This window comes from Diplotaxodon limnothrissa, linkage group LG3 (assembly GCF_057381915.1).
Source record: "Diplotaxodon limnothrissa isolate DT_005_m linkage group LG3, D_limnothrissa_male_GT1.1, whole genome shotgun sequence".
NCBI classification, from domain to species: Eukaryota; Metazoa; Chordata; class Actinopteri; order Cichliformes; family Cichlidae; genus Diplotaxodon; species Diplotaxodon limnothrissa.
Genome location: NC_140598.1, coordinates 68,963,877 through 68,991,182, shown reverse-complemented (window position 1 = coordinate 68,991,182; position 27,306 = coordinate 68,963,877). Strand labels below are relative to the sequence as shown.

General features: G+C 57.1%; 12 non-coding genes and 8 pseudogenes across 12 annotated transcripts; all 20 read right to left on the bottom strand.

Annotated features, from left to right (window-relative positions):
* Positions 1–341: 341 nt before the first annotated feature.
* On the bottom strand, positions 342–460 carry LOC146637535 (5S ribosomal RNA). The gene has a single exon (XR_014905975.1). It is a non-coding gene; the product is annotated as a 5S ribosomal RNA (ribosomal RNA).
* A 746-nt stretch (positions 461–1,206) lies between these two features.
* Positions 1,207–1,325, bottom strand: LOC146637534 (5S ribosomal RNA). Its single transcript, XR_014905882.1, has one exon. It is a non-coding gene; the product is annotated as a 5S ribosomal RNA (ribosomal RNA).
* A 2,521-nt stretch (positions 1,326–3,846) lies between these two features.
* LOC146637533 (5S ribosomal RNA) lies at positions 3,847–3,965 on the bottom strand (annotated as a pseudogene).
* Positions 3,966–5,809: 1,844 nt separating this feature from the next.
* On the bottom strand, positions 5,810–5,928 carry LOC146637532 (5S ribosomal RNA; annotated as a pseudogene).
* A 622-nt stretch (positions 5,929–6,550) lies between these two features.
* LOC146637531 (5S ribosomal RNA) lies at positions 6,551–6,669 on the bottom strand (annotated as a pseudogene).
* A 585-nt stretch (positions 6,670–7,254) lies between these two features.
* On the bottom strand, positions 7,255–7,373 carry LOC146637530 (5S ribosomal RNA). Its single transcript, XR_014905974.1, has one exon. It is a non-coding gene; the product is annotated as a 5S ribosomal RNA (ribosomal RNA).
* A 940-nt stretch (positions 7,374–8,313) lies between these two features.
* On the bottom strand, positions 8,314–8,432 carry LOC146637529 (5S ribosomal RNA; annotated as a pseudogene).
* Positions 8,433–9,252: 820 nt separating this feature from the next.
* LOC146637528 (5S ribosomal RNA) lies at positions 9,253–9,371 on the bottom strand. Its single transcript, XR_014905637.1, has one exon. It is a non-coding gene; the product is annotated as a 5S ribosomal RNA (ribosomal RNA).
* A 1,094-nt stretch (positions 9,372–10,465) lies between these two features.
* Positions 10,466–10,584, bottom strand: LOC146637527 (5S ribosomal RNA). The gene has a single exon (XR_014905973.1). It is a non-coding gene; the product is annotated as a 5S ribosomal RNA (ribosomal RNA).
* An 862-nt stretch (positions 10,585–11,446) lies between these two features.
* LOC146637526 (5S ribosomal RNA) lies at positions 11,447–11,565 on the bottom strand. Its single transcript, XR_014905972.1, has one exon. It is a non-coding gene; the product is annotated as a 5S ribosomal RNA (ribosomal RNA).
* Positions 11,566–13,057: 1,492 nt separating this feature from the next.
* On the bottom strand, positions 13,058–13,176 carry LOC146637525 (5S ribosomal RNA; annotated as a pseudogene).
* Positions 13,177–15,887: 2,711 nt separating this feature from the next.
* On the bottom strand, positions 15,888–16,006 carry LOC146637524 (5S ribosomal RNA; annotated as a pseudogene).
* A 1,095-nt stretch (positions 16,007–17,101) lies between these two features.
* On the bottom strand, positions 17,102–17,220 carry LOC146637523 (5S ribosomal RNA). The gene has a single exon (XR_014905970.1). It is a non-coding gene; the product is annotated as a 5S ribosomal RNA (ribosomal RNA).
* Positions 17,221–19,266: 2,046 nt separating this feature from the next.
* Positions 19,267–19,385, bottom strand: LOC146637522 (5S ribosomal RNA; annotated as a pseudogene).
* Positions 19,386–20,916: 1,531 nt separating this feature from the next.
* Positions 20,917–21,035, bottom strand: LOC146637521 (5S ribosomal RNA). Its single transcript, XR_014905969.1, has one exon. It is a non-coding gene; the product is annotated as a 5S ribosomal RNA (ribosomal RNA).
* A 706-nt stretch (positions 21,036–21,741) lies between these two features.
* Positions 21,742–21,860, bottom strand: LOC146637520 (5S ribosomal RNA). Its single transcript, XR_014905871.1, has one exon. It is a non-coding gene; the product is annotated as a 5S ribosomal RNA (ribosomal RNA).
* Positions 21,861–22,881: 1,021 nt separating this feature from the next.
* On the bottom strand, positions 22,882–23,000 carry LOC146637519 (5S ribosomal RNA; annotated as a pseudogene).
* Positions 23,001–23,820: 820 nt separating this feature from the next.
* On the bottom strand, positions 23,821–23,939 carry LOC146637518 (5S ribosomal RNA). Its single transcript, XR_014905636.1, has one exon. It is a non-coding gene; the product is annotated as a 5S ribosomal RNA (ribosomal RNA).
* Positions 23,940–24,875: 936 nt separating this feature from the next.
* On the bottom strand, positions 24,876–24,994 carry LOC146637517 (5S ribosomal RNA). The gene has a single exon (XR_014905968.1). It is a non-coding gene; the product is annotated as a 5S ribosomal RNA (ribosomal RNA).
* Positions 24,995–25,934: 940 nt separating this feature from the next.
* LOC146637516 (5S ribosomal RNA) lies at positions 25,935–26,053 on the bottom strand. The gene has a single exon (XR_014905967.1). It is a non-coding gene; the product is annotated as a 5S ribosomal RNA (ribosomal RNA).
* Between the last annotated feature and the right edge of the window lie 1,253 nt (positions 26,054–27,306).

Sequence of the window (27,306 nt, the reverse complement as noted above, 5' to 3'; positions counted from 1 at the left end):
GGCCTCAGCCAGCAGCAAAAGGGCCCTGGTGTGGTGTAAGTCGCCTCAGTCAGCAGCCACAGGCCCTGGTGTGGTGTAGGTGGCCTCAGCCAGCAGCCACAGGCCCTGGTGTGGTGTACGTGGCCTCAGCCAGCAGCCACAGGCCCTGATGTGGTGTAAGTGGCCCCAGCCGGTCACTCAGGCCCTGGTGTGGTGTAGGTGGCATCAGCTAGCAGCACAAGACATTGGAAAACAGCCAAAAGCAATGTCGTTAATGTGCCCTCATTAATGGGGAGCTGCTTTTGGTCTTTTAATACACACCTTCTCTGGATCAAAAGCGGTTCAATGACATGAAAATGAAAGGCTTACAGCACCAGGTATTCCCAGGCAGTCTCCCATCCAAGTACTAACCAAGCCCAGCCCTGCTTAGCTTCCGAGATCAGACGAGGTCGGGCGTGCTCAGGGTGGTATGGCCGTAAGCTGCTGGCCCCAGCACAATGTCTCAATTTATGGATTCAAGTGATTAGGTGGCAAGTACCTGAAGTTACGAAGACAATCCTATAACCATACCTGCATGTTTGCATAATACCCTAACCCAAAGGCTCAGTTTGGCATTTATCCAACAGCACAGGCCCTGGATTGTTGAAGATGGCCTCAGGAACCAGCACAGGGCCTGGTGTGTTGTACATGGCCACAGCAAGCAGCACAGGGCCTGGTTTGGTGAAGATGGCCTCGGCCAGAAGCGCAGGGCCTGGTGTGATGTGAGTGGCCTGAGCAAGAGCCACAGGCCCTGGTGTGGTGTAAGTGGCCTCAGCCAGCAGCCACAGGCCCTGGTGTGGTGTAAGTCGCCTCAGCCAGAAGCCACAGGCACTGGTGTGGTGTAAGTGGCCTCAGCCAGCAGCAAAAGGGCCCTGGTGTGGTGTAAGTCGCCTCAGTCAGCAGCCACAGGCCCTGGTGTGGTGTAGGTGGCCTCAGCCAGCAGCCACAGGCCCTGGTGTGGTGTACGTGGCGTCAGCCAGCAGCCACAGGCCCTGATGTGGTGTAAGTGGCCCCAGCCGGTCACTCAGGCCCTGGTGTGGTGTAGGTGGCATCAGCTAGCAGCACAAGACATTGGAAAACAGCCAAAAGCAATGTCGTTAATGTGCCCTCATTAATGGGGAGCTGCTTTTGGTCTTTTAATACACACCTTCTCTGGATCAAAAGCGGTTCAATGACATGAAAATGAAAGGCTTACAGCACCAGGTATTCCCAGGCAGTCTCCCATCCAAGTACTAACCAAGCCCAGCCCTGCTTAGCTTCCGAGATCAGACGAGGTCGGGTGTGCTCAGGGTGGTATGGCCGTAAGCTGCTGGCCCCAGCACAATGTCTCAATTTATGGATTCAAGTGATTAAGTGGCAAGTACCTGAAGTTACGAAGACAATCCTATAACCATACCTGCATGTTTGCATAATACCCTAACCCAAAGGCTCAGTTTGGCATTTATCCAACAGCACAGGCCCTGGATTGTTGAAGATGGCCTCAGGAACCAGCACAGGGCCTGGTGTGTTGTACATGGCCACAGCAAGCAGCACAGGGCCTGGTTTGGTGAAGATGGCCTCGGCCAGCAGCCACAGGCCCTGGTGTGGTGTAAGTCGCCTCAGCCAGAAGCCACAGGCACTGGTGTGGTGTAAGTGGCCTCAGCCAGCAGCAAAAGGGCCCTGGTGTGGTGTAAGTCGCCTCAGTCAGCAGCCACAGGCCCTGGTGTGGTGTAGGTGGCCTCAGCCAGCAGCCACAGGCCCTGGTGTGGTGTAAGTGGCCTCAGCCAGCAGCCACAGGCCCTGGTGTGGTGTAAGTGGCCTCAGCCAGCAGCCACAGGCCCTGGTGTGGTGTAAGTGGCCTCAGCCAGTGCCACAGGCCCTGGTGTGGTGTAAGTGGCCTGAGCAAGAGCCACAGACCCTGGTGTGGTGTAATTGGCCTCAATAGCAACTAATGCCCTGGTGTGGTGTAGGTGGCCTCAGCCAGCAGCCACAGGCCCTGGTGTGGTGTAAGTGGCCTCAATAGCAACTAAGGCCCTGGTGTGGTGTAAGTGGCTTCAGCCAGCAGCCACAGGCCCTGGTGTGGTGTAAGTGGCCTCAGCCAGCAGCCACAGGCCCTGGTGTGGTGTAAGTGGCCTCAGCCAGAGCCACAGGCCCTGATGTGGTGTAAGTGGCCTGAGCAAGAGCCACAGGCCCTGGTGTGGTGTAAGTGGCCTCAGCCAGCAGCCACAGGCCCTGGTGTGGTGTAGGTGGCCTCAGCCAGCAGCCACAGGCCCTGGTGTGGTGTAAGTGGCCTGAGCAAGAGCCACAGGCCCTGGTTTGGTGTAAGTGGCCTCAGCCAGCAGCCACAGGCCCTGGTGTGGTGTAAGTGGCCTGAGCAAGAGCCACAGGCCCTGGTTTGGTGTAAGTGGCCTCAGCCAGCAGCCACAGGCCCTGGTGTGTTGTAAGTGGCCTCAGCCAGCAGCCACAGGCCCTGGTGTGGTCTAAGTGGCCTCAGCCAGTGCCACAGGCCCTGGTGTGGTGTAAGTGGCCTGAGCAAGAGCCACAGGCCCTGGTGTGGTGTAAGTGGCCTGAGCAAGTGCCACAGGCCCTGGTGTGGTGTAAGTGGCCTAAGCCAGAGCCACAGGCCCTGGTGTGGTGTAAGTGGCCTCAATAGCAAATAAGGCCCTGGTGTGGTGTAAGTGGCCTGAGCAAGAGCCACAGGGCCTGGTTTGGTGAAGATGGCCTCAGCCAGAAGCGCAGGGCCTGGTGTGATGTGAGTGGCCTGAGCAAGAGCCACAGGCCCTGGTGTGGTGTAAGTGGCCTCAGCCAGCAGCCACAGGCCCTGGTGTGGTGCAAGTCGCCTCAGCCAGAAGCCACAAGCACTGGTGTGGTGTAAGTGGCCTCAGCCAGCAGCAAAAGGGCCCTGGTGTGGTGTAAGTCGCCTCAGCCAGCAGCCACAGGCCCTGGTGTGGTGTAGGTGGCCTCAGCCAGCAGCCACAGGCCCTGGTGTGGTGTAAGTGGCCTCAATAGCAACTAAGGCCCTGGTGTGGTGTAAGTGGCTTCAGCCAGCAGCCACAGGCTCTGGTGTGGTGTAACTGGCCTCAGCCAGCAGCCACAGGCCCTGGTGTGGTGTAAGTGGCCTCAGCCAGAGCCACAGGCCCTGATGTGGTGTAAGTGGCCCCAGCCGGTCACTCAGGCCCTGGTGTGGTGTAGGTGGCATCAGCTAGCAGCATAGGGCCTGGTTTGGTGAAGATGGCCTCGGCCAGAAGCGCAGGGCCTGGTGTGATGTGAGTGGCCTGAGCAAGAGCCACAGGCACTGGTGTGGTGTAAGTCGCCTCAGCCAGCAGCCACAGGCCCTGGTGTGGTGTAAGTCGCCTCAGCCAGAAGCCACAGGCACTGGTGTGGTGTAAGTGGCCTCAGCCAGCAGCAAAAGGGCCCTGGTGTGGTGTAAGTCGCCTCAGCCAGCAGCCACAGGCCCTGGTGGGGTGTAGGTGGCCTCAGCCAGCAGCCACAGGCCCTGGTGTGGTGTAAGTGGCCTCAGCCAGCAGCCACAGGCCCTGGTGTGGTGTAAGTGGCCTGAGCAAGAGCCACAGACCCTGGTGTGGTGTAATTGGCCTCAATAGCAACTAAGGCCCTGGTGTGGTGTAAGTGGCTTCAGCCAGCAGCCACAAGCTCTGGTGTGGTGTATGTGGCCCCAGCCGGTCACTCAGGCCCTGGTGTGGTGTAGGTGGCATCAGCTAGCAGCACAAGACATTGGAAAACAGCCAAAAGCAATGTCGTTAATGTGCCCTCATTAATGGGGAGCTGCTTTTGGTCTTTTAATACACCCCTTCTCTGGATCAAAAGCGGTTCAATGACATGAAAATGAAAGGCTTACAGCACCAGGTATTCCCAGGCAGTCTCCCATCCAAGTACTAACCAAGCCCAGCCCTGCTTAGCTTAGGAGATCAGACGAGGTCGGGGGTGCTCAGGGTGGTATGGCCGTAAGCTGCTGGCCCCAGCACAATGTCTCAATTTATGGATTCAAGTGATTAGGTGGCAAGTACCTGAAGTTACGAAGACAATCCTATAACCATACCTGCATGTTTGCATAATACCCTAACCCAAAGGCTCAGTTTGGCATTTATCCAACAGCACAGGCCCTGGATTGTTGAAGATGGCCTCAAGAACCAGCACAGGACCTGGTGTGTTTTACATGGCCACAGCAAGCAGCACAGGGCCTGGTATGGTGAAGATGGCCTCAGCAAGCAGCCACAGGCCCTGGTTTGGTGTAAGTGGCCTCAGCCAGCAGCCACAGGCCCTGGTGTGTTGTAAGTGGCCTCAGCCAGCAGCCACAGGCCCTGGTGTGGTCTAAGTGGCCTCAGCCAGTGCCACAGGCCCTGGTGTGGTGTAAGTGGCCTGAGCAAGAGCCACAGGCCCTGGTGTGGTGTAAGTGGCCTCAGCCAGCAGCCACAGGCCCTGGTGTGGTGTAAGTGGCCTAAGCCAGAGCCACAGGCCCTGGTGTGGTGTAAGTGGCCTCAATAGCAAATAAGGCCCTGGTGTGGTGTAAGTGGCCTGAGCAAGAGCCACAGGGCCTGGTTTGGTGAAGATGGCCTCGGCCAGAAGCGCAGGGCCTGGTGTGATGTGAGTGGCCTGAGCAAGAGCCACAGGCCCTGGTGTGGTGTAAGTGGCCTCAGCCAGCAGCCACAGGCCCTGGTGTGGTGTAAGTCGCCTCAGCCAGAAGCCACAGGCACTGGTGTGGTGTAAGTGGCCTCAGGAACCAGCACAGGGCCTGGTGTGTTGTACATGGCCACAGCTAGCAGCAGAGGGCCAGGTTTGGTGAAGATGGCCTCGGCCAGAAGCGCAGGGCCTGGTGTGGTGTAAGTCGCCTCAGCCAGAAGCCACAGGCACTGGTGTGGTGTAAGTGGCCTCAGCCAGCAGCAAAAGGGCCCTGGTGTGGTGTAAGTCGCCTCAGCCAGCAGCCACAGGCCCTGGTGGGGTGTAGGTGGCCTCAGCCAGCAGCCACAGGCCCTGGTGTGGTGTAAGTGGCCTCAGCCAGTGCCACAGGCCCTGGTGTGGTGTAAGTGGCCTGAGCAAGAGCCACAGACCCTGGTGTGGTGTAATTGGCCTCAATAGCAACTAATGCCCTGGTGTGGTGTAGGTGGCCTCAGCCAGCAGCCACAGGCCCTGGTGTGGTGTAAGTGGCCTCAGCCAGCAGCCACAGGCCCTGGTGTGGTGTAAGTGGCCTCAGCCAGCAGCCACAGGCCCTGGTGTGGTGTAAGTGGCCTCAGCCAGAGCCACAGGCCCTGATGTGGTGTAAGTTGCCCCAGCCGGTCACTCAGGCCCTTGTGTGGTGTAGGTTGCATCAGCCAGAAGCCACAGGCACTGGTGTGGTGTAAGTGGCCTCAGGAACCAGCACAGGGCCTGGTGTGTTGTACATGGCCACAGCTAGCAGCAGAGGGCCAGGTTTGGTGAAGATGGCCTCGGCCAGAAGCGCAGGGCCTGGTGTGATGTGAGTGGCCTGAGCAAGAGCCACAGGCCCTGGTGTGGTGTAAGTGGCCTCAATAGCAACTAAGGCCCTGGTGTGGTGTAACTGGCCTCAGCCAGCAGCCACAGGCCCTGGTGTGGTGTAAGTGGCCTCAGCCAGAGCCACAGGCCCTGATGTGGTGTAAGTGGCCCCAGCCGGTCACTTAGGCCCTGGTGTGGTGTAGGTGGCATCAGCTAGCAGCACAAGACATTGGAAAAGAGCCAAAAGCAGTGTCGTTAATGTGCCCTCATTAATGGGCAGCTGCTTTTGGTCTTTTAATACACCCCTTCTCTGGATCAAAAGCGGTTCAATGACATGAAAATGAAAGACTTACAGCACAAGGTATTCCCAGGTAGTCTCCCATCCAAGTACTAACCAAGCCCAGCCCTGCTTAGCTTCCGAGATCAGACGAGGTCGGGCGTGCTCAGAGTGGTATGGCCGTAAGCTGCTGGCCCCAGCACAATGTCTCAATTTATGGATTCAAGTGATTAGGTGGCAAGTACCTGAAGTTACGAAGACAATCCTATAACCATACCTGCATGTTTGCATAATACCCTAACCCAAAGGCTTAGTTTGGCATTTATCCAACAGCACAGGCCCTGGATTGTTGAAGATGGCTCAGGAACCAGCACAGGGCCTGGTGTGTTGTACATGGCCACAGCTAGCAGCAGAGGGCCAGGTTTGGTGAAGATGGCATCGGCCAGAAGCGCAGGGCCTGGTGTGATGTGAGTGGCCTGAGCAAGAGCCACAGACCCTGGTGTGGTGTAATTGGCCTCAATAGCAACTAAGGCCCTGGTGTGGTGTAGGTGGCCTCAGCCAGCAGCCACAGGCCCTGGTGTGGTGTAAGTGGCCTCAGCCAGCAGCCACAGGCCCTGATGTGGTGTAAGTGGCCCCAGCCGGTCACTCAGGCCCTGGTGTGGTGTAGGTGGCATCAGCTAGCAGCACAAGACATTGGAAAACAGCCAAAAGCAATGTCGTTAATGTGTCCTCATTAATGGGGAGCTGCTTTTGGTCTTTTAATACACCCCTTCTCTTGATCAAAAGCGGTTCAATGACATGAAAATGAAAGGCTTACAGCACCAGGTATTCCCAGGCAGTCTCCCATCCAAGTACTAACCAAGCCCAGCCCTGCTTAGCTTACGAGATCAGACGAGGTCGGGCGTGCTCAGGGTGGTATGGCCGTAAGATGCTAGCCCCAGCACAATGTCTCAATTTATGGATTCAAGTGATTAGGTGGCAAGTACCTGAAGTTACGAAGACAATCCTATAACCATACCTGCATGTTTGCATAATACCCTAACCCAAAGGCTCAGTTTGGCATTTATCCAACAGCACAGGCCCTGGATTGTTGAAGATGGCCTCAGGAACCAGCACAGGGCCTGGTGTGTTGTACATGGCCACAGCAAGCAGCACAGGGCCTGGTTTGGTGAAGATGGCCTCGGCCAGAAGCGCAGGGCCTGGTGTGATGTGAGTGGCCTGAGCAAGAGCCACAGGCCCTGGTGTGGTGTAAGTGGCCTCAGCCAGCAGCCACAGGCCCTGGTGTGGTGTAAGTGGCCTCAGCCAGCAGCCACAGGCCCTGATGTGGTGTATGTGGCCCCAGCCGGTCACTCAGGCCCTGGTGTGGTGTAGGTGGCATCAGCTAGCAGCACAAGACATTGGAAAACAGCCAAAAGCAATGTCGTTAATGTGCCCTCATTAATGGGGAGCTGCTTTTGGTCTTTTAATACACCCCTTCTCTGGATCAAAAGCGGTTCAATGACATGAAAATGAAAGGCTTACAGCACCAGGTATTCCCAGGCAGTCTCCCATCCAAGTACTAACCAAGCCCAGCCCTGCTTAGCTTCCGAGATCAGACGAGGTCGGGCGTGCTCAGGGTGGTATGGCCGTAAGCTGCTGGCCCCAGCACAATGTCTCAATTTATGGATTCAAGTGATTAGGTGGCAAGTACCTGAAGTTACGAAGACAATCCTATAACCATACCTGCATGTTTGCATAATACCCTAACCCAAAGGCTCAGTTTGGCATTTATCCAACAGCACAGGCCCTGGATTGTTGAAGATGGCCTCAAGAACCAGCACAGGACCTGGTGTGTTTTACATGGCCACAGCAAGCAGCACAGGGCCTGGTTTGGTGAAGATGGCCTCAGGAAGCAGCCACAGGCCCTGGTTTGGTGTAAGTGGCCTCAGCCAGCAGCCACAGGCCCTGGTGTGTTGTAAGTGGCCTCAGCCAGCAGCCACAGGCCCTGGTGTGGTCTAAGTGGCCTCAGCCAGTGCCACAGGCCCTGGTGTGGTGTAAGTGGCCTGAGCAAGAGCCACGGGCCCTGGTGTGGTGTAAGTGGCCTCAGCCAGCAGCCACAGGCCCTGGTGTGGTGTAAGTGGCCTCAGCCAGCAGCCACAGGCCCTGGTGTGGTGTAAGTGGCCTCAGCCAGTGCCACAGGCCCTGGTGTGGTGTAAGTGGCCTGAGCAAGAGCCACAGACCCTGGTGTGGTGTAATTGGCCTCAATAGCAACTAATGCCCTGGTGTGGTGTAGGTGGCCTCAGCCAGCAGCCACAGGCCCTGGTGTGGTGTAAGTGGCCTCAGCCAGCAGCCACAGGCCCTGGTGTGGTGTAAGTGGCCTCAGCCAGAGCCACAGGCCCTGATGTGGTGTAAGTGGCCCCAGCCGGTCACTCAGGCCCTTGTGTGGTGTAGGTTGCATCAGCTAGCAGCACAAGACATTGGAAAAGAGCCAAAAGCAATGTCGTTAATGTGCCCTCATTAATGGGCAGATGCTTTTGGTCTTTTAATACACCCCTTCTCTGGATCAAAAGCGGTTCAATGACATGAAAATGAAAGGCTTAAAGCACCAGGTATTCCCAGGCAGTCTCCCATCCAAGTACTAACCAAGCCCAGCCCTGCTTAGCTTCCGAGATCAGACGAGGTCGGGCGTGCTCAGGGTGGTATGGCCGTAAGCTGCTGGCCCCAGCACAATGTCTCAATTTATGGATTCAAGTGATGAGGTGGCAAGTACCTGAAGTTACGAAGACAATCCTATAACCATACCTGCATGTTTGCATAATACCCTAACCCAAAGGCTCAGTTTGGCATTTATCCAACAGCACAGGCCCTGGATTGTTGAAGATGGCCTCAGGAACCAGCACAGGGCCTGGTGTGTTGTACATGGCCACAGCAAGCAGCACAGGGCCTGGTTTGGTGAAGATGGCCTCGGCCAGAAGCGCAGGGCCTGGTGTGATATGAGTGGCCTGAGCAAGAGCCACAGGCCCTGGTGTGTTGTAAGTGGCCTCAGCCAGCAGCCACAGGCCCTGGTGTGGTGTAGGTGGCCTCAGCCAGCAGCCACAGGCCCTTGTGTGGTGTAAGTGGCCTCAGCCAGCAGCCACAGGCCCTGGTGTGGTGTAAGTGGCCTCAGCCAGTGCCACAGGCCCTGGTGTGGTGTAAGTGGCCTGAGCAAGAGCCACAGACCCTGGTGTGGTGTAATTGGCCTCAATAGCAACTAAGGCCCTGGTGTGGTGTAGGTGGCCTCAGCCAGCAGCCACAGGCCCTGGTGTGGTGTAAGTGGCCTCAGCCAGAGCCACAGGCCCTGATGTGGTGTAAGTGGCCCCAGCCGGTCACTCAGGCCCTGGTGTGGTGTAGGTGGCATCAGCTAGCAGCACAAGACATTGGAAAAGAGCCAAAAGCAGTGTCGTTAATGTGCCCTCATTAATGGGCAGCTGCTTTTGGTCTTTTAATACACCCCTTCTCTGGATCAAAAGCGGTTCAATGACATGAAAATGAAAGACTTACAGCACCAGGTATTCCCAGGCAGTCTCCCATCCAAGTACTAACCAAGCCCAGCCCTGCTTAGCTTCCGAGATCAGACGAGGTCGGGCGTGCTCAGAGTGGTATGGCCGTAAGCTGCTGGCCCCAGCACAATGTCTCAATTTATGGATTCAAGTGATTAGGTGGCAAGTACCTGAAGTTACGAAGACAATCCTATAACCATACCTGCATGTTTGCATAATACCCTAACCCAAAGGCTTAGTTTGGCATTTATCCAACAGCACAGGCCCTGGATTGTTGAAGATGGCCTCAGGAACCAGCACAGGGCCTGGTGTGTTGTACATGGCCACAGCAAGCAGCACAGGGCCTGGTTTGGTGAAGATGGCCTCGGCCAGAAGCACAGGGCCTGGTGTGATATGAGTGGCCTGAGCAAGAGCCACAGGCCCTGGTGTGTTGTAAGTGGCCTCAGCCAGCAGCCACAGGCCCTGGTGTGTTGTAAGTGGCCTCAGCCAGCAGCCACAGGCCCTGGTGTGGTGTAAGTGGCCTGAGCAAGAGCCACAGGCCCTGGTTTGGTGTAAGTGGCCTCAGCCAGCAGCCACAGGCCCTGGTGTGTTGTAAGTGGCCTCAGCCAGCAGCCACAGGCCCTGGTGTGGTCTAAGTGGCCTCAGCCAGTGCCACAGGCCCTGGTGTGGTGTAAGTGGCCCCAGCCGGTCACTCAGGCCCTGGTGTGGTGTAAGTGGCCTGAGCAAGAGCCACAGACCCTGGTGTGGTGTAATTGGCCTCAATAGCAACTAAGGCCCTGGTGTGGTGTAGGTGGCCTCAGCCAGAGCCACAGGCCCTGGTGTGGTGTAAGTGGCCTCAGCCAGTGCCACAGGCCCTGGTGTGGTGTAAGTGGCCTGAGCAAGACCCACAGACCCTGGTGTGGTGTAATTGGCCTCAATAGCAACTAAGGCCCTGGTGTGGTGTAGGTGGCCTCAGCCAGCAGCCACAGGCCCTGGTGTGGTGTAAGTGGCCTCAGCCAGCAGCCACAGGCCCTGATGTGGTGTAAGTGGCCCCAGCCGGTCACTCAGGCCCTGGTGTGGTGTAGGTGGCATCAGCTAGCAGCACAAGACATTGGAAAACAGCCAAAAGCAATGTCGTTAATGTGCCCTCATTAATGGGGAGCTGCTTTTGGTCTTTTAATACACCCCTTCTCTGGATCAAAAGCGGTTCAATGACATGAAAATGAAAGGCTTACAGCACCAGGTATTCCCAGGCAGTCTCCCATCCAAGTACTAACCAAGCCCAGCCCTGCTTAGCTTCCGAGATCAGACGAGGTCGGGCGTGCTCAGGGTGGTATGGCCGTAAGCTGCTGGCCACAGCACAATGTCTCAATTTATGGATTCAAGTGATGAGGTGGCAAGTACCTGAAGTTACGAAGACAATCCTATAACCATACCTGCATGTTTGCATAATACCCTAACCCAAAGGCTCAGTTTGGCATTTATCCAACAGCACAGGCCCTGGATTGTTGAAGATGGCCTCAAGAACCAGCACAGGACCTGATGTGTTTTACATGGCCACAGCAAGCAGCACAGGGCCTGGTTTGGTGAAGATGGCCTCAGCAAGCAGCCACAGGCCCTGGTTTGGTGTAAGTGGCCTCAGCCAGCAGCCACAGGCCCTGGTGTGTTGTAAGTGGCCTCAGCCAGCAGCCACAGGCCCTGGTGTGGTGTAAGTGGCCTCAGCCAGCAGCCACAGGCCCTGGTGTGGTGTAAGTGGCCTCAGCCAGCAGCCACAGGCCCTGGTGTGGTGTAAGTGGCCTCAGCCAGTGCCACAGGCCCTGGTGTGGTGTAAGTGGCCTGAGCAAGAGCCACAGACCCTGGTGTGGTGTAATTGGCCTCAATAGCAACTAATGCCCTGGTGTGGTGTAGGTGGCCTCAGCCAGCAGCCACAGGCCCTGGTGTGGTGTAAGTGGCCTCAGCCAGCAGCCACAGGCCCTGGTGTGGTGTAAGTGGCCTCAGCCAGAGCCACAGGCCCTGATGTGGTGTAAGTGGCCCCAGCCGGTCACTCAGGCCCTTGTGTGGTGTAGGTTGCATCAGCTAGCAGCACAAGACATTGGAAAAGACCCAAAAGCAATGTCGTTAATGTGCCCTCATTAATGGGCAGATGCTTTTGGTCTTTTAATACACCCCTTCTCTGGATCAAAAGCGGTTCAATGACATGAAAATGAAAGGCTTACAGCACCAGGTATTCCCAGGCAGTCTCCCATCCAAGTACTAACCAAGCCCAGCCCTGCTTAGCTTCCGAGATCAGACGAGGTCGGGCGTGCTCAGGGTGGTATGGCCGTAAGCTGCTGGCCCCAGCACAATGTCTCAATTTATGGATTCAAGTGATGAGGTGGCAAGTACCTGAAGTTACGAAGACAATCCTATAACCATACCTGCATGTTTGCATAATACCCTAACCCAAAGGCTCAGTTTGGCATTTATCCAACAGCACAGGCCCTGGATTGTTGAAGATGGCCTCAGGAACCAGCACAGGGCCTGGTGTGTTGTACATGGCCACAGCAAGCAGCACAGGGCCTGGTTTGGTGAAGATGGCCTCGGCCAGAAGCACAGGGCCTGGTGTGATATGAGTGGCCTGAGCAAGAGCCACAGGCCCTGGTGTGTTGTAAGTGGCCTCAGCCAGCAGCCACAGGCCCTGGTGTGGTGTAGGTGGCCTCAGCCAGCAGCCACAGGCCCTTGTGTGGTGTAAGTGGCCTCAGCCAGCAGCCACAGGCCCTGGTGTGGTGTAAGTGGCCTCAGCCAGTGCCACAGGCCCTGGTGTGGTGTAAGTGGCCTGAGCAAGAGCCACAGACCCTGGTGTGGTGTAATTGGCCTCAATAGCAACTAAGGCCCTGGTGTGGTGTAGGTGGCCTCAGCCAGCAGCCACAGGCCCTGGTGTGGTGTAAGTGGCCTCAGCCAGCAGCCACAGGCCCTGGTGTGGTGTAAGTCGCCTCAGCCAGAAGCCACAGGCACTGGTGTGGTGTAAGTGGCCTCAGGAACCAGCACAGGGCCTGGTGTGTTGTACATGGCCACAGCTAGCAGCAGAGGGTCAGGTTTGGTGAAGATGGCCTCGGCCAGAAGCGCAGGGCCTGGTGTGGTGTAAGTCGCCTCAGCCAGAAGCCACAGGCACTGGTGTGGTGTAAGTGGCCTCAGCCAGCAGCAAAAGGGCCCTGGTGTGGTGTAAGTCGCCTCAGTCAGCAGCCACAGGCCCTGGTGTGGTGTAGGTGGCCTCAGCCAGCAGCCACAGGCCCTGGTGTGGTGTAAGTGGCCTCAGCCAGCAGCCACAGGCCCTGGTGTGGTGTAAGTGGCCTCAGCCAGCAGCCACAGGCCCTGGTGTGGTGTAAGTGGCCTCAGCCAGTGCCACAGGCCCTGGTGTGGTGTAAGTGGCCTGAGCAAGAGCCACAGACCCTGGTGTGGTGTAATTGGCCTCAATAGCAACTAATGCCCTGGTGTGGTGTAAGTGGCCTGAGCAAGAGCCACAGACCCTGGTGTGGTGTAATTGGCCTCAATAGCAACTAAGGCCCTGGTGTGGTGTAGGTGGCCTCAGCCAGCAGCCACAGGCCCTGGTGTGGTGTAAGTGGCCTCAGCCAGCAGCCACAGGCCCTGATGTGGTGTATGTGGCCCCAGCCGGTCACTCAGGCCCTGGTGTGGTGTAGGTGGCATCAGCTAGCAGCACAAGACATTGGAAAACAGCCAAAAGCAATGTCGTTAATGTGCCCTCATTAATGGGGAGCTGCTTTTGGTCTTTTAATACACCCCTTCTCTGGATCAAAAGCGGTTCAATGACATGAAAATGAAAGGCTTACAGCACCAGGTATTCCCAGGCAGTCTCCCATCCAAGTACTAACCAAGCCCAGCCCTGCTTAGCTTAGGAGATCAGACGAGGTCGGGGGTGCTCAGGGTGGTATGGCCGTAAGCTGCCGGCCCCAGCACAATGTCTCAATTTATGGATTCAAGTGATTAGGTGGCAAGTACCTGAAGTTACGAAGACAATCCTATAACCATACCTGCATGTTTGCATAATACCCTAACCCAAAGGCTCAGTTTGGCATTTATCCAACAGCACAGGCCCTGGATTGTTGAAGATGGCCTCAAGAACCAGCACAGGACCTGGTGTGTTTTACATGGCCACAGCAAGCAGCACAGGGCCTGGTATGGTGAAGATGGTCTCAGCAAGCAGCCACAGGCCCTGGTTTGGTGTAAGTGGCCTCAGCCAGCAGCCACAGGCCCTGGTGTGTTGTAAGTGGCCTCAGCCAGCAGCCACAGGCCCTGGTGTGGTCTAAGTGGCCTCAGCCAGTGCCACAGGCCCTGGTGTGGTGTAAGTGGCCTGAGCAAGAGCCATAGGCCCTGGTGTGGTGTAAGTGGCCTCAGCCAGCAGCCACAGGCCCTGGTGTGGTGTAAGTGGCCTGAGCAAGTGCCACAGGCCCTGGTGTGGTGTAAGTGACCTAAGCCAGAGCCACAGGCCCTGGTGTGGTGTAAGTGGCCTCAATAGCAAATAAGGCCCTGGTGTGGTGTAAGTGGCCTGAGCAAGAGCCACAGGGCCTGGTTTGGTGAAGATGGCCTCGGCCAGAAGCGCAGGGCCTGGTGTGATGTGAGTGGCCTGAGCAAGAGCCACAGGCCCTGGTGTGGTGTAAGTGGCCTCAGCCAGCAGCCACAGGCCCTGGTGTGGTGTAAGTCGCCTCAGCCAGAAGCCACAGGCACTGGTGTGGTGTAAGTGGCCTCAGGAACCAGCACAGGGCCTGGTGTGTTGTACATGGCCACAGCTAGCAGCAGAGGGCCAGGTTTGGTGAAGATGGCCTCGGCCAGAAGCGCAGGGCCTGGTGTGGTGTAAGTCGCCTCAGCCAGAAGCCACAGGCACTGGTGTGGTGTAAGTGGCCTCAGCCAGCAGCAAAAGGGCCCTGGTGTGGTGTAAGTCGCCTCAGTCAGCAGCCACAGGCCCTGGTGTGGTGTAGGTGGCCTCAGCCAGCAGCCACAGGCCCTGGTGTGGTGTAAGTGGCCTCAGCCAGCAGCCACAGGCCCTGGTGTGGTGTAAGTGGCCTCAGCCAGCAGCCACAGGCCCTGGTGTGGTGTAAGTGGCCTCAGCCAGTGCCACAGGCCCTGGTGTGGTGTAAGTGGCCTGAGCAAGAGCCACAGACCCTGGTGTGGTGTAATTGGCCTCAATAGCAACTAATGCCCTGGTGTGGTGTAGGTGGCCTCAGCCAGCAGCCACAGGCCCTGGTGTGGTCTAAGTGGCCTCAGCCAGTGCCACAGGCCCTGGTGTGGTGTAAGTGGCCTGAGCAAGAGCCACAGGCCCTGGTGTGGTGTAAGTGGCCTGAGCAAGTGCCACAGGCCCTGGTGTGGTGTAAGTGGCCTAAGCCAGAGCCACAGGCCCTGGTGTGGTGTAAGTGGCCTCAATAGCAAATAAGGCCCTGGTGTGGTGTAAGTGGCCTGAGCAAGAGCCACAGGGCCTGGTTTGGTGAAGATGGCCTCAGCCAGAAGCGCAGGGCCTGGTGTGATGTGAGTGGCCTGAGCAAGAGCCACAGGCCCTGGTGTGGTGTAAGTGGCCTCAGCCAGCAGCCACAGGCCCTGGTGTGGTGTAAGTCGCCTCAGCCAGAAGCCACAGGCACTGGTGTGGTGTAAGTGGCCTCAGCCAGCAGCAAAAGGGCCCTGGTGTGTTGTACATGGCCACAGCTAGCAGCAGAGGGCCAGGTTTGGTGAAGATGGCCTCGGCCAGAAGCGCAGGGCCTGGTGTGGTGTAAGTCGCCTCAGCCAGAAGCCACAGGCACTGGTGTGGTGTAAGTGGCCTCAGCCAGCAGCAAAAGGGCCCTGGTGTGGTGTAAGTCGCCTCAGTCAGCAGCCACAGGCCCTGGTGTGGTGTAGGTGGCCTCAGCCAGCAGCCACAGGCCCTGGTGTGGTGTAAGTGGCCTCAGCCAGCAGCCACAGGCCCTGGTGTGGTGTAAGTGGCCTCAGCCAGCAGCCACAGGCCCTGGTGTGGTGTAAGTGGCCTCAGCCAGTGCCACAGGCCCTGGTGTGGTGTAAGTGGCCTGAGCAAGAGCCACAGACCCTGGTGTGGTGTAATTGGCCTCAATAGCAACTAATGCCCTGGTGTGGTGTAGGTGGCCTCAGCCAGCAGCCACAGGCCCTGGTGTGGTCTAAGTGGCCTCAGCCAGTGCCACAGGCCCTGGTGTGGTGTAAGTGGCCTCAGCCAGTGCCACAGGCCCTGGTGTGGTGTAAGTGGCCTGAGCAAGAGCCACAGACCCTGGTGTGGTGTAATTGGCGTCAATAGCAACTAATGCCCTGGTGTGGTGTAAGTGGCCTGAGCAAGAGCCACAGACCCTGGTGTGGTGTAATTGGCCTCAATAGCAACTAAGGCCCTGGTGTGGTGTAGGTGGCCTCAGCCAGCAGCCACAGGCCCTGGTGTGGTGTAAGTGGCCTCAGCCAGCAGCCACAGGCCCTGATGTGGTGTATGTGGCCCCAGCCGGTCACTCAGGCCCTGGTGTGGTGTAGGTGGCATCAGCTAGCAGCACAAGACATTGGAAAACAGCCAAAAGCAATGTCGTTAATGTGCCCTCATTAATGGGGAGCTGCTTTTGGTCTTTTAATACACCCCTTCTCTGGATCAAAAGCGGTTCAATGACATGAAAATGAAAGGCTTACAGCACCAGGTATTCCCAGGCAGTCTCCCATCCAAGTACTAACCAAGCCCAGCCCTGCTTAGCTTAGGAGATCAGACGAGGTCGGGGGTGCTCAGGGTGGTATGGCCGTAAGCTGCTGGCCCCAGCACAATGTCTCAATTTATGGATTCAAGTGATTAGGTGGCAAGTACCTGAAGTTACGAAGACAATCCTATAACCATACCTGCATGTTTGCATAATACCCTAACCCAAAGGCTCAGTTTGGCATTTATCCAACAGCACAGGCCCTGGATTGTTGAAGATGGCCTCAAGAACCAGCACAGGACCTGGTGTGTTTTACATGGCCACAGCAAGCAGCACAGGGCCTGGTATGGTGAAGATGGCCTCAGCAAGCAGCCACAGGCCCTGGTTTGGTGTAAGTGGCCTCAGCCAGCAGCCACAGGCCCTGGTGTGTTGTAAGTGGCCTCAGCCAGCAGCCACAGGCCCTGGTGTGGTCTAAGTGGCCTCAGCCAGTGCCACAGGCCCTGGTGTGGTGTAAGTGGCCTGAGCAAGAGCCATAGGCCCTGGTGTGGTGTAAGTGGCCTCAGCCAGCAGCCACAGGCCCTGGTGTGGTGTAAGTGGCCTGAGCAAGTGCCACAGGCCCTGGTGTGGTGTAAGTGACCTAAGCCAGAGCCACAGGCCCTGGTGTGGTGTAAGTGGCCTCAATAGCAAATAAGGCCCTGGTGTGGTGTAAGTGGCCTGAGCAAGAGCCACAGGGCCTGGTTTGGTGAAGATGGCCTCGGCCAGAAGCGCAGGGCCTGGTGTGATGTGAGTGGCCTGAGCAAGAGCCACAGGCCCTGGTGTGGTGTAAGTGGCCTCAGCCAGCAGCCACAGGCCCTGGTGTGGTGTAAGTCGCCTCAGCCAGAAGCCACAGGCACTGGTGTGGTGTAAGTGGCCTCAGGAACCAGCACAGGGCCTGGTGTGTTGTACATGGCCACAGCTAGCAGCAGAGGGCCAGGTTTGGTGAAGATGGCCTCGGCCAGAAGCGCAGGCCCTGATGTGGTGTAAGTGGCCCCAGCCGGTCACTCAGGCCCTGGTGTGGTGTAGGTGGCATCAGCTAGCAGCACAAGACATTGGAAAACAGCCAAAAGCAATGTCGTTAATGTGCCCTCATTAATGGGGAGCTGCTTTTGGTCTTTTAATACACCCCTTCTCTGGATCAAAAGCGGTTCAATGACATGAAAATGAAAGGCTTACAGCACCAGGTATTCCCAGGCAGTCTCCCATCCAAGTACTAACCAAGCCCAGCCCTGCTTAGCTTCCGAGATCAGACGAGGTCGGGCGTGCTCAGGGTGGTATGGCCGTAAGCTGCTGGCCCCAGCACAATGTCTCAATTTATGGATTCAAGTGATTAGGTGGCAAGTACCTGAAGTTACGAAGACAATCCTATAACCATACCTGCATGTTTGCATAATACCCTAACCCAAAGGCTCAGTTTGGCATTTATCCAACAGCACAGGCCCTGGATTGTTGAAGATGGCCTCAGGAACCAGCACAGGGCCTGGTGTGTTGTACATGGCCACAGCAAGCAGCACAGGGCCTGGTTTGGTGAAGATGGCCTCGGCCAGAAGCGCAGGGCCTGGTGTGATGTGAGTGGCCTGAGCAAGAGCCACAGGCCCTGGTGTGGTGTAAGTGGCCTCAGCCAGCAGCCACAGGCCCTGGTGTGGTGTAGGTGGCCTCAGCCAGCAGCCACAGGCCCTGGTGTGGTGTAAGTGGCCTGAGCAAGAGCCACAGGCCCTGGTTTGGTGTAAGTGGCCTCAGCCAGCAGCCACAGGCCCTGGTGTGTTGTAAGTGGCCTCAGCCAGCAGCCACAGGCCCTGGTGTGGTGTAAGTGGCCTGAGCAAGAGCCACAGGCCCTGGTTTGGTGTAAGTGGCCTCAGCCAGCAGCCACAGGCCCTGGTGTGTTGTAAGTGGCCTCAGCCAGCAGCCACAGGCCCTGGTGTGGTCTAAGTGGCCTCAGCCAGTGCCACAGGCCCTGGTGTGGTGTAAGTGGCCTGAGCAAGAGCCACAGGCCCTGGTGTGGTGTAAGTGGCCTGAGCAAGTGCCACAGGCCCTGGTGTGGTGTAAGTGGCCTAAGCCAGAGCCACAGGCCCTGGTGTGGTGTAAGTGGCCTCAATAGCAAATAAGGCCCTGGTGTGGTGTAAGTGGCCTGAGCAAGAGCCACAGGGCCTGGTTTGGTGAAGATGGCCTCAGCCAGAAGCGCAGGGCCTGGTGTGATGTCAGTGGCCTGAGCAAGAGCCACAGGCCCTGGTGTGGTGTAAGTGGCCTCAGCCAGCAGCCACAGGCCCTGGTGTGGTGCAAGTCGCCTCAGCCAGAAGCCACAGGCACTGGTGTGGTGTAAGTGGCCTCAGCCAGCAGCAAAAGGGCCCTGGTGTGGTGTAAGTCGCCTCAGCCAGCAGCCACAGGCCCTGGTGTGGTGTAGGTGGCCTCAGCCAGCAGCCACAGGCCCTGGTGTGGTGTAAGTGGCCTCAATAGCAACTAAGGCCCTGGTGTGGTGTAAGTGGCTTCAGCCAGCAGCCACAGGCTCTGGTGTGGTGTAACTGGCCTCAGCCAGCAGCCACAGGCCCTGGTGTGGTGTAAGTGGCCTCAGCCAGAGCCACAGGCCCTGATGTGGTGTAAGTGGCCCCAGCCGGTCACTCAGGCCCTGGTGTGGTGTAGGTGGCATCAGCTAGCAGCACAGGGCCTGGTTTGGTGAAGATGGCCTCGGCCAGAAGCGCAGGGCCTGGTGTGATGTGAGTGGCCTGAGCAAGAGCCACAGGCACTGGTGTGGTGTAAGTCGCCTCAGCCAGCAGCCACAGGCCCTGGTGTGGTGTAAGTCGCCTCAGCCAGAAGCCACAGGCACTGGTGTGGTGTAAGTGGCCTCAGCCAGCAGCAAAAGGGCCCTGGTGTGGTGTAAGTCGCCTCAGCCAGCAGCCACAGGCCCTGGTGGGGTGTAGGTGGCCTCAGCCAGCAGCCACAGGCCCTGGTGTGGTGTAAGTGGCCTCAGCCAGCAGCCACAGGCCCTGGTGTGGTGTAAGTCGCCTCAGCCAGTGCCACAGGCCCTGGTGTGGTGTAAGTGGCCTGAGCAAGAGCCACAGACCCTGGTGTGGTGTAATTGGCCTCAATAGCAACTAAGGCCCTGGTGTGGTGTAAGTGGCTTCAGCCAGCAGCCACAAGCTCTGGTGTGGTGTAACTGGCCTCAGCCAGCAGCCACAGGCCCTGGTGTGGTGTAGGTGGCATCAGCTAGCAGCACAAGACATTGGAAAAGAGCCAAAAGCAGTGTCGTTAATGTGCCCTCATTAATGGGCAGCTGCTTTTGGTCTTTTAATACACCCCTTCTCTGGATCAAAAGCGGTTCAATGACATGAAAATGAAAGGCTTACAGCACCAGGTATTCCCAGGCAGTCTCCCATCCAAGTACTAACCAAGCCCAGCCCTGCTTAGCTTACGAGATCAGACGAGGTCGGGGGTGCTCAGGGTGGTATGGCCATAAGCTGCTGGCCCCAGCACAATGTCTCAATTTATGGATTCAAGTGATTAGGTGGCAAGTACCTGAAGTTACGAAGACAATCCTATAACCATACCTGCATGTTTGCATAATACCCTAACCCAAAGGCTCAGTTTGGCATTTATCCAACAGCACAGGCCCTGGATTGTTGAAGATGGCCTCAAGAACCAGCACAGGACCTGGTGTGTTTTACATGGCCACAGCAAGCAGCACAGGGCCTGGTATGGTGAAGATGGCCTCAGCAAGCAGCCACAGGCCCTGGTTTGGTGTAAGTGGCCTCAGCCAGCAGCCACAGGCCCTGGTGTGTTGTAAGTGGCCTCAGCCAGCAGCCACAGGCCCTGGTGTGGTCTAAGTGGCCTCAGCCAGTGCCACAGGCCCTGGTGTGGTGTAAGTGGCCTGAGCAAGAGCCACAGGCCCTGGTGTGGTGTAAGTGGCCTGAGCAAGTGCCACAGGCCCTGGTGTGGTGTAAGTGGCCTAAGCCAGAGCCACAGGCCTTGGTGTGGTGTAAGTGGCCTCAATAGCAAATAAGGCCCTGGTGTGGTGTAAGTGGCCTGAGCAAGAGCCACAGGGCCTGGTTTGGTGAAGATGGCCTCAGCCAGAAGCGCAGGGCCAGGTGTGATGTGAGTGGCCTGAGCAAGAGCCACAGGCCCTGGTGTGGTGTAAGTGGCCTCAGCCAGCAGCCACAGGCCCTGGTGTGGTGTAAGTCGCCTCAGCCAGAAGCCACAGGCACTGGTGTGGTGTAAGTGGCCTCAGCCAGCAGCAAAAGGGCCCTGGTGTGGTGTAAGTCGCCTCAGCCAGCAGCCACAGGCCCTGGTGTGGTGTAGGTGACCTCAGCCAGCAGCCACAGGCCCTGGTGTGGTGTAAGTGGCCTCAATAGCAACTAAGGCCCTGGTGTGGTGTAAGTGGCTTCAGCCAGCAGCCACAGGCCCTGGTGTGGTGTAAGTGGCCTCAGCCAGCAGCCACAGGCCCTGGTGTGGTGTAAGTGGCCTCAGCCAGAGCCACAGGCCCTGATGTGGTGTAAGTGGCCTGAGCAAGAGCCACAGGCCCTGGTGTGGTGTAAGTGGCCTGAGCAAGAGCCACAGGCCCTGGTGTGTTGTAAGTGGCCTCAGCCAGCAGCCACAGGCCCTGGTGTGGTGTAGGTGGCCTCAGCCAGAAGCCACAGGCCCTGGTGTGGTGTAAGTGGCCTGAGCAAGTGCCACAGGCCCTGGTGTGGTGTAATTGGCCTCAATAGCAACTAAGGCCCTGGTGTGGTGTAGGTGGCCTCAGCCAGCAGCCACAGGCCCTGGTGTGGTGTAAGTGGCCTCAGCCAGCAGCCACAGGCCCTGATGTGGTGTAAGTGGCCCCAGCCGGTCACTCAGGCCCTGGTGTGGTGTAGGTGGCATCAGCTAGCAGCACAAGACATTGGAAAACAGCCAAAAGCAATGTCGTTAATGTGCCCTCATTAATGGGGAGCTGCTTTTGGTCTTTTAATACACCCCTTCTCTGGATCAAAAGCGGTTCAATGACATGAAAATGAAAGGCTTACAGCACCAGGTATTCCCAGGCAGTCTCCCATCCAAGTACTAACCAAGCCCAGCCCTGCTTAGCTTCCGAGATCAGACGAGGTCGGGCGTGCTCAGGGTGGTATGGCCGTAAGCTGCTGGCCCCAGCACAATGTCTCAATTTATGGATTCAAGTGATTAGGTGGCAAGTACCTGAAGTTACGAAGACAATCCTATAACCATACCTGCATGTTTGCATAATACCCTAACCCAAAGGCTCAGTTTGGCATTTATCCAACAGCACAGGCCCTGGATTGTTGAAGATGGCCTCAGGAACCAGCACAGGGCCTGGTGTGTTGTACATGGCCACAGCAAGCAGCACAGGGCCTGGTTTGGTGAAGATGGCCTCGGCCAGAAGCGCAGGGCCTGGTGTGATGTGAGTGGCCTGAGCAAGAGCCACAGGCCCTGGTGTGGTGTAAGTGGCCTCAGCCAGCAGCCACAGGCACTGGTGTGGTGTAAGTGGCCTCAGCCAGCAGCAAAAGGGCCCTGGTGTGGTGTAAGTCGCCTCAGTCAGCAGCCACAGGCCCTGGTGTGGTGTAGGTGGCCTCAGCCAGCAGCCACAGGCCCTGGTGTGGTGTACGTGGCGTCAGCCAGCAGCCACAGGCCCTGATGTGGTGTAAGTGGCCCCAGCCGGTCACTCAGGCCCTGGTGTGGTGTAGGTGGCATCAGCTAGCAGCACAAGACATTGGAAAACAGCCAAAAGCAATGTCGTTAATGTGCCCTCATTAATGGGGAGCTGCTTTTGGTCTTTTAATACACACCTTCTCTGGATCAAAAGCGGTTCAATGACATGAAAATGAAAGGCTTACAGCACCAGGTATTCCCAGGCAGTCTCCCATCCAAGTACTAACCAAGCCCAGCCCTGCTTAGCTTCCGAGATCAGACGAGGTCGGGTGTGCTCAGGGTGGTATGGCCGTAAGCTGCTGGCCCCAGCACAATGTCTCAATTTATGGATTCAAGTGATTAGGTGGCAAGTACCTGAAGTTACGAAGACAATCCTATAACCATACCTGCATGTTTGCATAATACCCTAACCCAAAGGCTCAGTTTGGCATTTATCCAACAGCACAGGCCCTGGATTGTTGAAGATGGCCTCAGGAACCAGCACAGGGCCTGGTGTGTTGTACATGGCCACAGCAAGCAGCACAGGGCCTGGTTTGGTGAAGATGGCCTCGGCCAGAAGCGCAGGGCCTGGTGTGATGTGAGTGGCCTGAGCAAGAGCCACAGGCCCTGGTGTGGTGTAAGTGGCCTCAGCCAGCAGCCACAGGCCCTGGTGTGGTGTAAGTCGCCTCAGCCAGAAGCCACAGGCACTGGTGTGGTGTAAGTGGCCTCAGCCAGCAGCAAAAGGGCCCTGGTGTGGTGTAAGTCGCCTCAGTCAGCAGCCACAGGCCCTGGTGTGGTGTAGGTGGCCTCAGCCAGCAGCCACAGGCCCTGGTGTGGTGTAAGTGGCCTCAGCCAGCAGCCACAGGCCCTGGTGTGGTGTAAGTGGCCTCAGCCAGCAGCCACAGGCCCTGGTGTGGTGTAAGTGGCCTCAGCCAGTGCCACAGGCCCTGGTGTGGTGTAAGTGGCCTGAGCAAGAGCCACAGACCCTGGTGTGGTGTAATTGGCCTCAATAGCAACTAATGCCCTGGTGTGGTGTAGGTGGCCTCAGCCAGCAGCCACAGGCCCTGGTGTGGTGTAAGTGGCCTCAGCCAGCAGCCACAGGCCCTGGTGTGGTGTAAGTGGCCTCAGCCAGAGCCACAGGCCCTGATGTGGTGTAAGTGGCCCCAGCCGGTCACTCAGGCCCTTGTGTGGTGTAGGTTGCATCAGCTAGCAGCACAAGACATTGGAAAAGAGCCAAAAGCAATGTCGTTAATGTGCCCTCATTAATGGGCAGATGCTTTTGGTCTTTTAATACACCCCTTCTCTGGATCAAAAGCGGTTCAATGACATGAAAATGAAAGGCTTAAAGCACCAGGTATTCCCAGGCAGTCTCCCATCCAAGTACTAACCAAGCCCAGCCCTGCTTAGCTTCCGAGATCAGACGAGGTCGGGCGTGCTCAGGGTGGTATGGCCGTAAGCTGCTGGCCCCAGCACAATGTCTCAATTTATGGATTCAAGTGATGAGGTGGCAAGTACCTGAAGTTACGAAGACAATCCTATAACCATACCTGCATGTTTGCATAATACCCTAACCCAAAGGCTCAGTTTGGCATTTATCCAACAGCACAGGCCCTGGATTGTTGAAGATGGCCTCAGGAACCAGCACAGGGCCTGGTGTGTTGTACATGGCCACAGCAAGCAGCACAGGGCCTGGTTTGGTGAAGATGGCCTCGGCCAGAAGCGCAGGGCCTGGTGTGATATGAGTGGCCTGAGCAAGAGCCACAGGCCCTGGTGTGTTGTAAGTGGCCTCAGCCAGCAGCCACAGGCCCTGGTGTGGTGTAGGTGGCCTCAGCCAGCAGCCACAGGCCCTTGTGTGGTGTAAGTGGCCTCAGCCAGCAGCCACAGGCCCTGGTGTGGTGTAAGTGGCCTCAGCCAGTGCCACAGGCCCTGGTGTGGTGTAAGTGGCCTGAGCAAGAGCCACAGACCCTGGTGTGGTGTAATTGGCCTCAATAGCAACTAAGGCCCTGGTGTGGTGTAGGTGGCCTCAGCCAGCAGCCACAGGCCCTGGTGTGGTGTAAGTGGCCTCAGCCAGAGCCACAGGCCCTGATGTGGTGTAAGTGGCCCCAGCCGGTCACTCAGGCCCTGGTGTGGTGTAGGTGGCATCAGCTAGCAGCACAAGACATTGGAAAAGAGCCAAAAGCAGTGTCGTTAATGTGCCCTCATTAATGGGCAGCTGCTTTTGGTCTTTTAATACACCCCTTCTCTGGATCAAAAGCGGTTCAATGACATGAAAATGAAAGACTTACAGCACCAGGTATTCCCAGGCAGTCTCCCATCCAAGTACTAACCAAGCCCAGCCCTGCTTAGCTTCCGAGATCAGACGAGGTCGGGCGTGCTCAGAGTGGTATGGCCGTAAGCTGCTGGCCCCAGCACAATGTCTCAATTTATGGATTCAAGTGATTAGGTGGCAAGTACCTGAAGTTACGAAGACAATCCTATAACCATACCTGCATGTTTGCATAATACCCTAACCCAAAGGCTTAGTTTGGCATTTATCCAACAGCACAGGCCCTGGATTGTTGAAGATGGCCTCAGGAACCAGCACAGGGCCTGGTGTGTTGTACATGGCCACAGCAAGCAGCACAGGGCCTGGTTTGGTGAAGATGGCCTCGGCCAGAAGCACAGGGCCTGGTGTGATATGAGTGGCCTGAGCAAGAGCCACAGGCCCTGGTGTGTTGTAAGTGGCCTCAGCCAGCAGCCACAGGCCCTGGTGTGGTGTAAGTGGCCTCAGCCAGCAGCCACAGGCCCTGGTGTGGTGTAAGTGGCCTCAGCCAGTGCCACAGGCCCTGGTGTGGTGTAAGTGGCCTGAGCAAGAGCCACAGACCCTGGTGTGGTGTAATTGGCCTCAATAGCAACTAAGGCCCTGGTGTGGTGTAGGTGGCCTCAGCCAGAGCCACAGGCCCTGGTGTGGTGTAAGTGGCCTCAGCCAGTGCCACAGGCCCTGGTGTGGTGTAAGTGGCCTGAGCAAGACCCACAGACCCTGGTGTGGTGTAATTGGCCTCAATAGCAACTAAGGCCCTGGTGTGGTGTAGGTGGCCTCAGCCAGCAGCCACAGGCCCTGGTGTGGTGTAAGTGGCCTCAGCCAGCAGCCACAGGCCCTGATGTGGTGTAAGTGGCCCCAGCCGGTCACTCAGGCCCTGGTGTGGTGTAGGTGGCATCAGCTAGCAGCACAAGACATTGGAAAACAGCCAAAAGCAATGTCGTTAATGTGCCCTCATTAATGGGGAGCTGCTTTTGGTCTTTTAAAACACCCCTTCTCTGGATCAAAAGCGGTTCAATGACATGAAAATGAAAGGCTTACAGCACCAGGTATTCCCAGGCAGTCTCCCATCCAAGTACTAACCAAGCCCAGCCCTGCTTAGCTTCCGAGATCAGACGAGGTCGGGCGTGCTCAGGGTGGTATGGCCGTAAGCTGCTGGCCACAGCACAATGTCTCAATTTATGGATTCAAGTGATGAGGTGGCAAGTACCTGAAGTTACGAAGACAATCCTATAACCATACCTGCATGTTTGCATAATACCCTAACCCAAAGGCTCAGTTTGGCATTTATCCAACAGCACAGGCCCTGGATTGTTGAAGATGGCCTCAAGAACCAGCACAGGACCTGATGTGTTTTACATGGCCACAGCAAGCAGCACAGGGCCTGGTTTGGTGAAGATGGCCTCAGCAAGCAGCCACAGGCCCTGGTTTGGTGTAAGTGGCCTCAGCCAGCAGCCACAGGCCCTGGTGTGTTGTAAGTGGCCTCAACCAGCAGCCACAGGCCCTGGTGTGGTCTAAGTGGCCTCAGCCAGTGCCACAGGCCCTGGTGTGGTGTAAGTGGCCTGAGCAAGAGCCACAGGCCCTGGTGTGGTGTAAGTGGCCTCAGCCAGCAGCCACAGGCCCTGGTGTGGTGTAAGTGGCCTCAGCCAGCAGCCACAGGCCCTGGTGTGGTGTAAGTGGCCTCAGCCAGTGCCACAGGCCCTGGTGTGGTGTAAGTGGCCTGAGCAAGAGCCACAGACCCTGGTGTGGTGTAATTGGCCTCAATAGCAACTAATGCCCTGGTGTGGTGTAGGTGGCTTCAGCCAGCAGCCACAGGCCCTGGTGTGGTGTAAGTGGCCTCAGCCAGCAGCCACAGGCCCTGGTGTGGTGTAAGTGGCCTCAGCCAGAGCCACAGGCCCTGATGTGGTGTAAGTGGCCCCAGCCGGTCACTCAGGCCCTTGTGTGGTGTAGGTTGCATCAGCTAGCAGCACAAGACATTGGAAAAGACCCAAAAGCAATGTCGTTAATGTGCCCTCATTAATGGGCAGATGCTTTTGGTCTTTTAATACACCCCTTCTCTGGATCAAAAGCGGTTCAATGACATGAAAATGAAAGGCTTACAGCACCAGGTATTCCCAGGCAGTCTCCCATCCAAGTACTAACCAAGCCCAGCCCTGCTTAGCTTCCGAGATCAGACGAGGTCGGGCGTGCTCAGGGTGGTATGGCCGTAAGCTGCTGGCCCCAGCACAATGTCTCAATTTATGGATTCAAGTGATGAGGTGGCAAGTACCTGAAGTTACGAAGACAATCCTATAACCATACCTGCATGTTTGCATAATACCCTAACCCAAAGGCTCAGTTTGGCATTTATCCAACAGCACAGGCCCTGGATTGTTGAAGATGGCCTCAGGAACCAGCACAGGGCCTGGTGTGTTGTACATGGCCACAGCAAGCAGCACAGGGCCTGGTTTGGTGAAGATGGCCTCGGCCAGAAGCACAGGGCCTGGTGTGATATGAGTGGCCTGAGCAAGAGCCACAGGCCCTGGTGTGTTGTAAGTGGCCTCAGCCAGCAGCCACAGGCCCTGGTGTGGTGTAGGTGGCCTCAGCCAGCAGCCACAGGCCCTTGTGTGGTGTAAGTGGCCTCAGCCAGCAGCCACAGGCCCTGGTGTGGTGTAAGTGGCCTCAGCCAGTGCCACAGGCCCTGGTGTGGTGTAAGTGGCCTGAGCAAGAGCCACAGACCCTGGTGTGGTGTAATTGGCCTCAATAGCAACTAAGGCCCTGGTGTGGTGTAGGTGGCCTCAGCCAGCAGCCACAGGCCCTGGTGTGGTGTAAGTGGCCTCAGCCAGCAGCCACAGGCCCTGGTGTGGTGTAAGTCGCCTCAGCCAGAAGCCACAGGCACTGGTGTGGTGTAAGTGGCCTCAGGAACCAGCACAGGGCCTGGTGTGTTGTACATGGCCACAGCTAGCAGCAGAGGGTCAGGTTTGGTGAAGATGGCCTCGGCCAGAAGCGCAGGGCCTGGTGTGGTGTAAGTCGCCTCAGCCAGAAGCCACAGGCACTGGTGTGGTGTAAGTGGCCTCAGCCAGCAGCAAAAGGGCCCTGGTGTGGTGTAAGTCGCCTCAGTCAGCAGCCACAGGCCCTGGTGTGGTGTAGGTGGCCTCAGCCAGCAGCCACAGGCCCTGGTGTGGTGTAAGTGGCCTCAGCCAGCAGCCACAGGCCCTGGTGTGGTGTAAGTGGCCTCAGCCAGCAGCCACAGGCCCTGGTGTGGTGTAAGTGGCCTCAGCCAGTGCCACAGGCCCTGGTGTGGTGTAAGTGGCCTGAGCAAGAGCCACAGACCCTGGTGTGGTGTAATTGGCCTCAATAGCAACTAATGCCCTGGTGTGGTGTAAGTGGCCTGAGCAAGAGCCACAGACCCTGGTGTGGTGTAATTGGCCTCAATAGCAACTAAGGCCCTGGTGTGGTGTAGGTGGCCTCAGCCAGCAGCCACAG